Consider the following 12803-nt stretch of genomic DNA (forward strand, 5'->3'; position numbering starts at 1 on the left):
GAACCCAATCTGGTGGTCCCCTGCCATAAACAAACTTTACAACAAAAGGAAGAAACTTTTGCAGAAAAGAGGAAAATCCCAGGATGCAAAAAACTCCCTTACTAGCCTCAGTAAGAAACTGAGATGCCTCATAAAATCCTCCAAAGCCAGTTACGAAAATAAAATTGCCAAAGATTCCAAAGACAACCACAAAGCATTCTATAATTATGTCAAGAATCTAAATGGCAATGCTCAGATCTGCTCTGAGCTAAAACAGAATGGCATTAAATATACTGATCCGAAGGATATTGCCAATATCCTGGCAGATCGATTCAGTGCCAACTTCACCCCACTCTCACCCCCTAAATGGCCCATCTCAATACCGGAAGATTGCCAAATTCCAGTAATAACGACCACACAGGTACAAAACGCACTCTCTAAAGCCAAGAATACAGCATCCATGGGACCAGATGACATCCCAGGCTGTGTACTACATGAACTACAATATGAACTGGCACCTCACCTAAGTGTCATGTTTAGTCATAGCCTCACCTCAGGTTTTGTGCCCACTGAGTGGCGCAGAGCTACAGTTATCCCAATCCACAAGGGGGGATCCACCTTGGATCCCGGAAACTACCGTCCCATCAGTCTGACAAGCCTTATCTGCAAGGCCATGGAGCGTATTATCATGGAACTTATAAACAAAGACATTGGCAACCTTCAAACACTGGACCATACCCAGTTTGGGTTTGTGAAGGGCCGATCTTGTCTCCTGAACCTGATTGACTTCTTTGAATCAGTCTCCAGAGCCATGGACAAGGGTAAGGTGGTCCACACAGCCTATCTAGACCTTGCCAAGGCCTTTGACACCATCCCCCACTCTGGAATCATAGATAAACTTACTAAGTTGGGCATTAATCCCTATGTCACCCAATGGGTTGCTAAATGGCTTACTGATAGAACCCACACTGTAAAAGTAGCTGACTCCAAATCCAGCTCCAGACAAGTGACAAGTGGAGTACCTCAGGGCTCAGTCCTGGGGCCGCTCTTGTTTGGCATCTACTTCTCTGAAGTACAGGTCAACACTAAGGGACTCTGGCTAACAAAGTTTGCAGATGACTGCAAACTGGGAGCCATTATTGAATCCCCAAATGATGTGGATACTCTACAAAAGGGCCTTACAGAAACAGATGCTTGGTGCCAGAGCCATGGGCTCAAGCTCAATGCCAAGAAATGTATTGTTATCCCTTTGGGAAAAAACATGTATCCATGAATTACCATATAGGTGGCAGTACACTAAACACAGAAAGTGTGATAAGAGACTTAGGGACACAGGTGGACAGTGGTCTCACCTTCGATAACCACATCGCCACAACAGTCAGGAAATCCTTCTATGTGGCACACCTCATCACGAAGGGCTTTTCATCCAGGAAAAAGGAGGTCATTGTCCCACTGTACTCATCCCTCATTAGACCCATTATAGAATACAACGCCCCATTTGGTATGTACCTCTCAAGACATCTGCAACAACTGGAAAGGCCTCAGAAATACCTCACTAAAAGAATCACAGGCCTAAAGCAGATGCCCTACGCTGACCGCCTTAAAAACTCCAGCTATACTCTGTCGCATATCGTCTACTCAGAGGCGATCTCTGCTTAACATACAAGGCCATGTCAAACCCAGAGCTGTTGAACATGCTACACTTAAAGAAATCCCAATCCCTCAGAGCTACACGCTCCAGGGATCTAAACCTTGTCATCACAATAAACAAAACATGTTGGAGGGATAGGTTCCTGACCCAGAGACTCCCCAGACTCTGGAATAGATTGCCCATACATGTCAAGCAGAGTGCCTCTTTGGACCTCTTCAAGAGGAACCTTGACGATTGGATGGGAGAAAGGAAATTCACCCCAGGGATCACGTCAGTCGCCCTGCTAGACAGGGGTCCAGGAAGTAAATAATGTGGGAAGAAATAGCCAGGGAATTGTTATGGCTAGGGTTGTATAGGCCCTAGGGCTGATAGCCTAGTACCAACCTATGAACCTATGACCCTATAATTGCTCAAGAAATGGACTACTTGCAAGCTGTCATACAAGATACAGAAAAAGTCATTTATATATCTCCCAGAGAAAAGATTGGCTATAGGTGTGTGTGTGTGTGTGTGTGTGTGTGTGTGTGTGTGTATATACACACACACACACACATATATAACACACACACACACACACACACACACACACATATATATATATATATATATATATATATATATATATATATATATATATAGATAGATAGATATATACATACATACTGCTAGTTACCATGCATGAGAGAATTGCACAGTAGATCTCATCTACATAACTGGCATACAACTATTAACGAGAATGAAGCTGCAGTTTGGTGAATAGTAAATCAACAAAATTGTAATTCTGTGAGTAGCTATTCAACAAAATTCCTTTTAAATAGAAATTCAGACATGGCAAACAATGTCTGTGTGTTTGTGGAAGTAAAAAACATATAACATATTCCATGCAATAATCTCATCTGCTGTGCATTCCCTATTGTTTATTATTAAATCCAAGTTAAGCAAAGATCATGATAAGTTAAAGTTTCAGACTATGACTAATATGCAAAATTAGCTCCATTGGCACCAAAAAATAATATTTTCGATAGAACCTGGGAAAGCCAAGCTCAGTTACCCGTAAGGCTCCTGCTGGAGCTACTGCTAAGGAGGAGAAGAATGGCATGGCCAAGGCAGCTCTCTTCTCCTCTTCGGCAAACAGTGGGGGTTAGGCAGCTCTCCTCTCCTCTTCGGCAAACAATGGAGGTTACAGTATATGGAGCTGCATTCTACAATGGGGGCAAAAACTGCATGAAATGCTATTGGGAACTGAGTCACCAAAGACATTTAGAGTGAATGCAATTCACATGAAAAATAGGACATTTTTGGAAATTGGAAAAAGAAATTAAATCTACTTTTGTTGATCTTTGAGGATGTACTTTTCCTCAAAGTTGTATAATCTTATATAAGTTGGAAGTGCGTCGACTGTCCTCCTATGTGAGTGGTGCAAGGGGTTTGCCCTTTGCAAAAAAAAAAAGCTTTTTGTTGAAAGTACAGAAGTGCTTTTTAGCAATTTTTTTAATGAATGCCATTTGATCTAAATGCCTTTGGTGAGTCACCATGAATACATTGGACATATTAGGGCCTAATGGAAAAATCCTGATCTCCTACTCAGGTGATAGTTTAACCCATGATTCCAGGACAACAACTAGGCCATAGCACTCTCACACCTAGAAGGGCAAATAGCAGTAGGAGAGAGTCTTGAAGGTTAGAGAGGGAGCCAGTAGAAATAATAAAAAATATATAAAGCAAAAGTCATAAATATGGGATAGAGCGAAGCAAAATAAAGTTCATATAGTCACAGTTCACGTAAAGTTAGTCCAAGATAATCCAGAGATTCCAAGGTAGACCAAATAAAATAAGCTTCTTCAGACAATAAAACATTTTTATTGTCTGAAGACGCTTATTAAGCAAAAGTGCTTACTTTTATGTCTGGACACCCTTGAATAAATTTTATTTGCTCTACCTTGGAATCTCTGGATTATCTTGGACTAACTTTACGTGAACTGTGACTATATGAACTTTATTTTGCTTTCACTCTATCCCATATTTATGACTTTTGTTTTATATACTATTTTGTGTTGGGACAGAGCGTTTATCTGATATCTTGGCAGTATTGTACTTTTCTTTAATAAAAAATATATGCCAGATTTCTTTCCTGCCTTCAGCATTGATTTTGCAATTTTACCTACAACTGAGGCTAAACTGGCAGGTCACTCATTTTAAGTTTTTGTGTTAATTTTACCCCTGTGAAAGGGCTGATTCTATCAGTTGAATAAGAAGCCATTCAAACACCACTGTCTTCCCTACCTATCATTTGTTCCTTTATGACCATTTCCTCTCCAAGAACTATATTTGTCATGCTTTGTTTCATAAGTCATTTTTTCATCCTAACAAAATACTGAAGAGTTCTAGCCTCTATTTGTTTGTCTTTTTCATTCCCTGTGCACCTATAAAGCATTTACTTTGTTTCTTATCTGAACTTTTTCTTTTTCTTTTCTTTTTTACTTATTTCTATTTCTCTCACACCAGATCTGTTATCCCTAATGGGTTACCTATTGGTGGACAAATGTTGAATGCTTGAGCTTCAGTTGCCCAAAATTCAACTCACTGACAATCGGAATCTCTCCATAAGAAATCACTGTTGGAAAGCTCTGCCAGAAGTCATTCCTGTTTTGGATGGGCTTTCCCCCTTCTTTGAGTTGCTGTGACCATGGAGTTGGTATGCATAAGTCTAGGGGGCTTGCTTCTATATCGGTGGGTACAGGGGGGCTTGCTCCAATTCAAAAAGCACAATTTGTTTTAAAGATTTTTATGATGAATACAGATCAGGGATTCTAATCCTCTGTGCATTTATTTGCTTTTGTCCACTCAAAGGGGAAGCTGTATAGCTACACTAATGAAACACATCCATTCAGTATACATAATGGATATAGCAATAGCTTGCTAGCTAACCATTCAAAAACATGCTTAAACTGATACCATGGCATTTATTTGTATTACTTATCTTGGACTATCAATTGATACAGAAGATATAGAGGACAATACATGTGCTATAAAGAATTTGTTGATACAGAAGTAATATTTAGTTCTGACTTCAATGCACAGAACAAAGGATACATTTATTTTTCTCCACAGGACTCATCAATCACATAGCTTCTGTAGGTCCATCAAGAGATTTTAAACTTTCATGGAACCACTGGGTTGGGAGGGTGGCCTAATGGTTAAGGTGTTTGCCTTACAAACGCAAGGTGCAGGGTTTGAGTCTCACAAGGAATAATTGGCTAGGCTTAAAATGGCTCTCAAGGGCAACTAGCTTAATATTAATCTAGTAGTCTATTACAGTTAGTTTGGGATCTAAAATGGTAATATAAAATATTTATAAGTAACATATGTACTGAATCATTGTCACAAGTTGTTTTGTCCTTGATTTTAAACTTTTATTTACAAGAGATACTGCATTCATTATGAGGAAATTCATCTATAACATTTGCTACTTGGAAACAAATGAGGTGGCTAAGGAAAAAGTTAATTTGTTGCCAATGAAGGATTTTCATTAGAGGAATCTTGATGAATTATTCACATTTTTGCACTGCTCCTTTTGCAATATTAGTAATATTTATGGGGTTGGATTAATGTTTATAGAGTTTGAATACACTCTACAATTTTGATGAAGCTGATACCTGTTCCTGTAATCATTCATAAACTCTTGCTTTCTCAAAAGCTTTTAATCCCTCATTAATCAAAATATTTGTTTTTGGCTAAGGTTTCTGAGACTGTCAAGTTTTCAGCTACATTTTACCTTGTTATTTAACTTGTTCCTTAGTCATTAGCTTACTACTTTGAGTTTCTTAAAGAAGACTCACACCTTTTCTTTTTTCATCATCATTATATCACCAGAGTACTTACTTCAGTCATAATCCCACCTGCTACCCATCTGATGGCATGCATAAAAATTTAATCTAGCTTGGTGTATGTTAAATAATTAATAACATAAACATGTATAGGTAAAAGGATACTGTGTAAACAAGATTAATGGCTTTGATATAATGGATGCTAGAGTGCCTCTACTGTCCAGCATTTAAGCAAACTGCATACTAGAATTCCTTTAATATCCTGTTCTTTTTCAGGTATTCACATATTCAGCATACTTTCATCTATGTAGCATTGCAAATCATATGGCTCATCTTAAGAGGTACTATAAACCGGTTTCAGATGACATTACTCTGAAGGACATTAATGCAGCCCCAGTAATTAAAATGTCATTATTTTCTACAAAGGGGCATTACTATCCATTTTCTAGTTTACCTAAGTCACTTGGAAGTTTCTGCCCCACTCTGACTGAAAAATGGTTATGAGATTCAATGTTTCTGATGTCGTAGAAAATACATTAATGTGTTACAGCTACTTTGAGTGCATCTCTTGTAGTAAGATATTACTGTTTGACTCCTAGTTAGTTTTTTCATCCTACCTCCATTTACTGTTAGCCACCTAATTATTTGTCACAATAGCTCTTTTGATTTGCTCCATTTTTTATCTCGGATCACTCTTTTTTGTCACTGCTCTACACTTTTCTTTTTTTAACATGGATAATTTGGATGTGTATTCACCCATCACCTTTTTACATACACCTGCTTCTTGCTATTAACTGTATTACATGTTTCCTCTTCTTTGCACTGCACATATTGATGCCAATAATGCCAATATTTTTTTTTATCCCTTGTTTTGTTGTGGAGCTTTTCTTCTCAGGTCTAAGCTGAAAAGGGGTCTGCACGTAGTCTGACCAACCCAGTTAACAAATGTCAAATAAAAATAATAAATAAATAATATTTACTTTTCACAAGACTTTTCATCTACAATGACAATGATTATTAATTTCTCTACATTCAGTACTAACTTGCTTTTAATTTGCCCATTTTGCTCTATTGTTTTCAGCTACTGTGACGGGCATTTGTATTTCAGCTTACTACTTGTCTGGTGAATTTTGTCCAACTACACCCTGATCTTTTATGTTTAAGGCACTCCATCTGTTATGCTATATACTGGTAATCTCTGTTATTATCCATTTACTCAATATTAGTATCCAAAGTATTAATGTGTTCTACTACAGTTATGCTTATGTACATATTTTGAATAGGCTGATGTTAAGGTGTTTTCCACGAGATTTGCATTCTCATTCAAAGATACTCATAAAACGATAGCACAGAACAGAAGTGGGACAAACATGTTAAAATTTTGTAAATAAAATAAATGAATGAATGAATGCATTAATATCTTTTTGACAAAGTATTAGTTAGATTTATAACACACTAACTGTTAATAAAGTTCATAGTAATGCATGATTTCTAGTGTCAACAGATCAAAGCATGAGTGCTAGAAATAGTTATCCTGTACATTTAATACCAGTGAGGGATTCAATGAGATATCATACTAATATCTTTGCACTAGTCTGCAAAAGCAAAACAGATTAAGTGCGCTTTCCATGGAATGACATTTCAATCCTATAAAGTAAGGTAGACAACTTTGTAATTGTATATTAAAAATAAATGAAGAATAGAATGTTAAACATGCTAACATGGTGAAGTCACACTAATGTCTTCTATAACACTTCTAGCTTTTGAAATTGGAATGCATTTAGTGATTCGGGTACGTCATAAAAAGATACTATTCAGAATTTTTTTTCCAGGGATTGTCTTTGCAAGTACATTCAATTTTGCTACGCTGCAGACTTCCATTTCTCGTTTACATGAATGATAAATTCAATGAATAACCGGATATCAAAATATTACTGTCATTATCAGTGTAGATGCCTGGACTGTATATAGATAGCAAATAGGTTTCCAGTTTTAACCAAGTTACTATTGCAGAATCTTAGCATCCATGTTGACAACACATGACAAGTGAAACCCGGTCATAATGCTTTGTAGAACACAAACATTTAGCTATTTTGCTCTATTACTAGTTGCAGGAAAAAAGTATAGGAGTGCAAAGTGTTTCACAGCTTTGGAAACTATAAAATATTTAATGCTATCACACAGACAGCAGCTGGAAGCTAAGTGTCTCTCTGATGAATGACCTTTCAATCTATCACTGTGTGTGTGTGTGTGTGTGTGTGTGTGTGTGTGTGTGTGTGTGTGTGTGTATGTAAGAGAGAGAGATACAGTGCAGTGTATCACAGTTTTTAATTCTATTTTAGCTTCTCACTAATGTCCTACTGTGGTAGACTGCGGGGGTGGTGCAGCGGTAGCGTTGCGCCTCACAGTAAGACGTTGTCCTGTTCGATTCTCAGCTAAAGCGTCTTCTGTGTGGAGACATGTGTGAATGGGCATACCTTCGTTGAAGGTTGTGCGTCAGGGCTGGCAACTTGGTACATAAAAATCTACTGCCAATCATTAGCGGACCGGAGTTCCGCTGTGGTGACCCCTAACCGGGAAAAGCCGAAAGATACAACAACAACAACAACTAATGTCCTATTGTGGCCAACATTGGCTGTTGATATGTTCTAACAGAAGCCTAAAGTCTGTCAGTGTTGAGAGATGCTAAACAAAACTTTGCTAAGCAGCTTTTTTTTGGTAAAAAAGTACTCAATAAAGTTGCCTTTTCAAAAAATTCAGAATGTAAGTGTGATGATCCATGTACCACATTAATATGCTGCCCACTCATAATAATTATTATAGTTCATTTTTTAAAAAGACCTACAGACTAAGGTGCTAAATGAATATGATTATGATGGGTGTACAGGTATTCAGTTCTTATACAGATGGAGTAAATTAATGAATAGAATATTGCAGGAATACAGCTCCAAAGTTTTAGATTTTTCAAAGGAACAAACAGATTTATTGTGACTATATGCACTGCATAAAACTTTCCGTACAAACAGAGAGCAAGTAACACATTATGCTGATCCGAGTTAAGTTGAATGTTTTAAAAGTAGGGAGGACTTTAGATGCCCCAATGGCTATGCATAAAGCAACCCTTTGCAGTCTGTAAACTAATGAATGCAGGTTAAGGGATAATAATAATCTATGAGACAAAGTTTTTTCATTTGTCAGGGAAAAAATACAGTTAAATCCCCAGTATGGACTATCAGACTATTGGAAAAGCATGGGATTTTTCACTGACTTTTCTGTGCACACAATTTGCAGATATAGAAACAAATATCTGTATCAATCTATGTCTCTGTATATATATATATATATATATATATATAGCAGTACACAGTAGGACACAGCAGGCACGAAGTATAAAATTCTTCACAGCACTTTAATAGAAGTAAAATGGGAGCACTTGGTGTAGTCAATGCAATTTTTGTGACCACATATATTAAGGAACGGATTACATGCACCCTGATATAGGTCTAGAATTTACTTTGCATACTAATGCTAACTGCAATAGAAATAATCATATATTTAGCTCAATGTATGCAATGTAATTCATTTTATGTTGGGAAAACTAATAGATGCTTAAGGGAGCATATTAAGCACCACATGTATTGCTTCAAGAAACCACATACTTATAGTGCTATAGCAAAGCATATTTTAGACTTAGGGGTAGCACATCAGTTTAAATTTAGTTTATTAGAATTAATTCCCGAAAGTGATAGATTAGGTGACATTTCTAAGATTACAGAGAATAGAGAACTAAAATGGATCATTAAGCTTAGATCCCATTTGGGGAAAGGGGTTAATGACCACATAGCTATCACTGCCAGAATGAGGGATAGAAGACTAAGGAAATAATGTATTTTTATTGTTATGATGCATTTTTTATTGTGCTTCACTTGCTTTGTCTTTTTGAATAATATTGTGGTCTTGATTGGCTTATTTGAATGTTAAGTGGTATAAAAGGAAGTGATGTATGATATGATGTAAGGTTTGATGAAGCAAATTTTATTTGTGAAAGCGTTAACTTTTTACTTCTATTAAAGTGCTGTGAAGAATTTTATACTCCGTGCCTGCTGTGTCCTGCTGTGTACTGCCATACTGACTTCTTTAGATTTTACTTATTGACTGACATTACAGCAGTTATCCCCTGGTGGCGTTTATCTTTTGTTTATATATATATATATATATATATATATATATATATATATATATATATATATATATATAAATATATGTACATATCTGTGTGTATGTGTGTGTGTGTGTGTGTGTGTGTGTGTGTGTGAGATATAGATATATATATATATATATATATATATATATATACATATATACAGAGATAGAGAGAGGGGGGGAGGGAGGGAGAGAGTGATAGATATAGATGTAGATAGCTATAGATAAATAACTATCTCTCTCTCTCTCTCTCTATATATATACATATATATATATGTATATATATACATATATATATATATGTATATATATATATATATATATATATATATATATACACATATATGTATATATCTACATATATATATATATAGATATATATATATATATATACATATATATGTATATATCTACATATATATATATATATATATATATATATATATATATATATATGTGTGTGTGTGTGTGTGTGTGTGTGTGTGTGTGTGTGTGTGTGTGTGTACACACTCATTAGAAACTTTTACTGAAATCATGGAAACAATAATCTGTTATTAACATGGAAATGAATGATTTCCTGCTATGCCTTACTGCTAAACCAACAGAAACAAGAACAATAACCACCATCTTATGACTAAAGAGCACTGTAATTGGCTAACCTTCATTTCTGTAACCTATTTAGTTGCAAATGTGTCGTTAGCATAAAAGATGGAGCTGGTAATCACAATTCAGTGATTTTAGAATCAGATACTTAGAAGGTATTAGTTTTTTCATCCTTATATAATTGGAATTTGGCTTCATGTTTGAATTCAATAACATTGCTATCCTAGCAGCATTAGAAGCTCAAGTTGTATGGGTACATACACTTTTATAGAAATCTAAGCTGCAAGTCCTATTTTCTCTTGTTTCTGCAGTATTTTGTAAAAATTGCTATACATCTTTGCTATTTGTCTTTTCTGTGCATGTGCCTTTGCCGAAGGCCATGGCTTGAACCATAAGACCTACCTTGTTAACGAATGTAAAATAAATAAATAAACAAATGTACATACATACACTGATACATAAAAAAATAAAATAATACTTAGAAGCAGTACTCATTTTTTAACCAAACTGCATTGGGTAAAGCATTTTTTAAATTAAATACAACTGCATCAGTTATACCCAAAATGTATTTCAATAATCACTTACAGTTTCTCCTGAAAAGAAGCCACTAGCCTGGTGTGCGTAACTTGGTCAGTAAAAGGATAAATACATAAAATAAAAAGAAAATCTTTTTTTGTAAGGCACCCATCTTATTTCGGAAAAGCCAACAGTTATCAAGTTTTTCTAATTCATTCACATCAAATTTATTTATTTATCTTTTGTTGACCAACAGCTAACAGCTTCTTTTCAGGCAAGAACCAATATGGTGTTTCTACTGCTAGGGGAAATTTAACTGGTGCAACACAGAACTTCTATTAATTTTGATAGGTACCAAGGAATCTTTTACACCCACCAGAACTACCACCAGCTCAGGCATTTGAGATGTCAGTTTAACATTTCACCAACTGATGACACAGACATGAGTGCAGCACCCTCCTAATGCTACACTGCAGTATTGGCAACTCAGACATCTGGAATGGGAATAGAACTCAAACCCTTCTGATCTTCCAACTCTAAAGGCAAGTGTGCTAACTTTTGTGCCACTGACACCTTACCAAGCAAATGGCTCAAATCAGTGATCTGTCACTCTAGATTAGATATACCCCCTCTCATTTTAGTTAATATTTGCAGACCCTAGACTGAATAATTTCAAAGCTAATGTACATCAGCAGCACGCACTTCTGTGCCTCTATACCTTTAATGCAACTTTCTGTTTTAACAGTGTTCCGTTTCTATGTCTGCACTATTTATTATTACTAAACACTTCAGTTTTATAGTATTTAAATCATGAGCTGTAAAACTGGCCCTTGTTTTCAGTAGCATGCAATACTTAGTCAAAATTGCAGATATGCAAAAACATATAACTTGCGTTGTTTGCACTTTTTGTCTATTATGAGCTAAAACCAATCATTTGTTATTGATACTGTACTGAACTGATATTTCAAGAAAGGTAAACAACATAGATGGCATGCAACTTGTATGCTATAAAACAAACAGGTCAAGTGTTCTATATTATGCAAAACTGAAAACTCCTTCTCTGTGCTTTGCTGCACTTTGGAATTTCAGCAAACAATGTGATTAATATCAAGCGGTTTATTATACATTTCTTCTTCCAGAAAACATTACCCATGTATGTATATACAAGTAGCTGATAGCTTACCAGAACTTTGCTCACACTTGAAAAAGTTAACAGTGCTGGCAGAGGAAAGGTTTCTCGGCTTAAATTTCCCTAGAGCTTCTTTAAGAACCACATTCAGCAGAAGCAACAGTTCATATGCTGGGGGATGGGCTGCAACATGTATCAGCCTGTGACTTCTCCAATTACTGGGCTTCAAAAAGAGTGAATGGGAAGGGGGTGTTTCAAAACACTGGGAATTATCTTTCCCAGTGATTCCCTTAAAGGGCCACACACCATACCTTCACCAGTGAGGCCCTTAAAGGGCCATACACCATGCCCATCCAGCATAACTTACCAAGCATTGCAAAACAGGATCTAATCGCAATACTACCACAGGATTATGACTTAGACAAATAAAATAATGTTAAGATTTTCTCTTGTTATGTTAGATATATGTTGTCACAAGTTTTTTTTTTTTTTTAATAATGTGAATTTGTCATGGTAAATACTCTGAGGTTGTAGAAAACTGGTTTGCAATCTACGTTGTTTGCACTTATTTATTTATTTCACTGCTGGAATATAATCTTCTTGTCTGGTTAAATGACTTGTTCTGAGAAAACTAAAGTTTGCACAGTTTACAACTGGAGGGTAAAAATGCTGTTAGTCTTGTCATCTCTTATTGGTGAAAGTTCCCAGCATGCAACTCAGTATACTGCCCATAATTAAAGTACGCTGCCAGCTTTCACTGTCCAGACAGTGATTGCTGTTCACAACCAGCTACACTGGGACTGCTTTTTGCCTCTGGTCTCAACCACTGCATTAGTGGTCAACATTCTTCAATGGCAATTCCATCACCTATAAGTGATTTCATTTCTGTACCTGC

At 36.2% G+C, this 12803-nt stretch overlaps 1 protein-coding gene across 1 annotated transcript in view; it reads right to left on the minus strand.

Annotated features, from left to right (window-relative positions):
* LOC122808018 (beta-1,3-galactosyltransferase 5-like) overlaps window positions 1-12142 on the minus strand; it is a 555231-nt gene extending 543089 nt beyond the window's left edge. Inside the window, exon 1 of the mRNA XM_044079017.1 lies at window positions 11963-12142. The gene's annotated coding sequence lies outside the window, so the exon portion shown is untranslated. The remainder of the gene's footprint in view (window positions 1-11962) is intronic.
* Window positions 12143-12803: the final 661 nt, after the last annotated feature.

This window comes from Protopterus annectens, chromosome 1.part1 (assembly GCF_019279795.1).
Source record: "Protopterus annectens isolate FY-2018-M chromosome 1.part1, PAN1.0, whole genome shotgun sequence".
Classification (NCBI taxonomy): Eukaryota; Metazoa; Chordata; order Ceratodontiformes; family Protopteridae; genus Protopterus; species Protopterus annectens.